Source organism: Helianthus annuus, chromosome 8 (assembly GCF_002127325.2).
Source record: "Helianthus annuus cultivar XRQ/B chromosome 8, HanXRQr2.0-SUNRISE, whole genome shotgun sequence".
NCBI lineage: Eukaryota > Viridiplantae > Streptophyta > Magnoliopsida > Asterales > Asteraceae > Helianthus > Helianthus annuus.
In genome coordinates, this window is record NC_035440.2 from 55,598,822 (window position 1) to 55,601,260 (window position 2,439).

At 45.3% G+C, this 2,439-nt stretch overlaps 1 non-coding gene across 1 annotated transcript; it reads right to left on the reverse strand.

The window, feature by feature from the left end:
• Nucleotides 1-769: 769 nt before the first annotated feature.
• On the reverse strand, nucleotides 770-876 carry LOC118481519. The gene has a single exon (XR_004865727.1). It is a non-coding gene; the product is annotated as a small nucleolar RNA R71 (small nucleolar RNA).
• Nucleotides 877-2,439: the final 1,563 nt, after the last annotated feature.

A 2,439-nucleotide genomic window follows, 5' to 3' on the forward strand; every position in this document is an offset into this window, starting at 1 on the left:
TCATATTTTTATTTTTTCTTTAATTTTTAGGATTTTTTCTTAGATTTTCAGCTTCTGCAGAGCTCAACACGGGGCCGTGCCTGGTCGGACACGGGCCGTGTTCAACATCGTCACTGGCAGTTTTTGTTTTCCAAGTTACAGAAGGCTGACCACGGGGCCGTGCCGGTGCAAAACGGGGCCGTTCGCTCAACACGGGGCCGTGGTGAACCTTCTGACCAACATTCTTTTTTTGTTTTTATTGCAGGACTTGGAACCCGACGCCACCCTCACGTAGTGTATGAGCTCCAGTTCCAATAAAGACATAAAAGAACCACTAGAAGAACCCGAACGCTTTCTCAGAAAAAGGTTAAAAGCCAAAAACCACGAGAAGGTTTCGGGTGATCCACCTCCAATGGCGGAACAACGTACCCTTATGGATTATCTACGACCCACCGTAGGTAATCTAGGCGCCGCTATCAATGCTCCGAATGTCGAAGCCAATAACTTCGAACTTCGGCCGCATTTGATACAAATGCTCCAAAACTCCGCAACCTTCCACGGGCTTGCGGACGAGGATCCCCATCTACATATAACTAATTTCTTGGAAATATGTGATACCTTTCGGATCAATGGAGCATCAAACGACGCCATCCGCCTCCGTATGTTTCCCTTCTCACTAAAAGACCGAGCGAAAGCTTGGCTCAACACCCTCCCAGCTGGATCGGTAAACACCTGGGATGAACTAGCCCAAAAATTTCTATATAAGTATTTCCCTCCTGCTAAAACTGCTAAGTTAATGGCTGAAATTAATACATATTCACAAGAGGACGGGGAATCCTTATATGAAACTTGGGAAAGGTTCAAGGAGCTATTACGCAAGTGTCCCCATCACGGCCTCGCAATATGGCAACAGGTATCCACTTTCTATAATGGATTGTTGCCACACACTAGGCAGACACTTGATTCTAGCTCCGGGGGACTTTTAGGTAATCGACGCCCACACGAAATATATAATCAAATTGAGGAAATTGCTCAAACCAATTTTCAATGGCACACCCCCGGGGAAATAAGTCTATCGCCCCGGGCGCCCATAAGGTCGATGAAAGCATTTCTTTACAAGCCCAAATCGAGGCCCTTTCTTCAAAGATAAAAAATTGGAAATGACAAAAACAGTCTCGGTTATGGCTTGTGAAGGGTGTGGTGGGTCACATGAAAATTGGAGTTGCATGAAAGAAACAGACGATCAACAAGAAATGGTAAACTACATTGATAATAGACCTAGGCCGTCGGGTCCTCCAACGGGAACTTACAACCAAGGATGGCGAAACCACCCAAACCTTGGTTGGAGGGAACCCGGCAATAGTAGTAACCAACAAACCCAACGAACAAACTTTCAGCAACCAAGAAATGAGTCACAAAATTTCACTCAACAACAAGGTGGACGAGAAAGGCTCGAAGATACTATATCTCGCCTCGTCTCTGACACTGATAAGAAAAACTCGGAAAGATTTCTACAATTAGAATCTAATTTTAGAAATCAACAAGCTAGCATTCAAAACATAGAAAAACAATTAAATCAAATAGCTCAAAATTTTTCCGAGAGACCGCAAGGCGCATTACCTAGCAATACCGAAACAAAACCAAAGGCGCAAGTTCACCTCATCACACTACGAAACCGCACCGTAGGGCCTGCAGAAGTGCCACCGCCAACGGAAGAAACAGTACCGACACCTCTGCAGGAGAAGAACTCTCCTCCATCACCAGAGCCGACCAAGGCTCCTCGAGTTCCGTACCCCGGTAGGTTAATTCGTCAAAAGACAAATGAGCAATTCGCAAAGTTCGAAAGTCTGTTAAAACATTTGCACGTCAATATTCCTTTTATCGAAGTCCTAACCCAAATGCCCGAATACTCTAAATTCATGAGGGACTTCCTTACGCATAAGAGGAAAATTGAAAATTTGCAATTAGTTAATTTAGGCGAAGAATGCTCTGCCCTCGTGCTCAATAAACTTCCCCAAAAGAAAATCGATCCCGGAAGCTTCACGATTCCATGCTCAATAGGGGAATCGCCCGTTCGCAATGCCTTAGCCGACCTAGGGGCTAGCATTAACCTCATGCCCTCGTCAATGTTCAAAAGGCTCGGCTTGGGAACCACGAGCCCTACAAAAATGAGCATACAACTCGCTGATCGATCCGTCAAATTCCCACAAGGTGTCATCGAGAATGTCTTGGTAAAGGTAAGCAGATTCGTTTATCCAGCTGACTTTGTCATACTCGATATGGAGGAAGACACCGAGGTCCCCCTTATACTAGGGAGACCCTTCCTTGCCACAGCCCAAGCAGTGGTGGATATGAATGACGGAACACTCACCTTGAGGTATGGGGATGATGAAGTGAAATTCGGAGTTGGGAAGAGAATAGAAGATGACGACCCGGTTAATTACATGAAGGTTATTGATT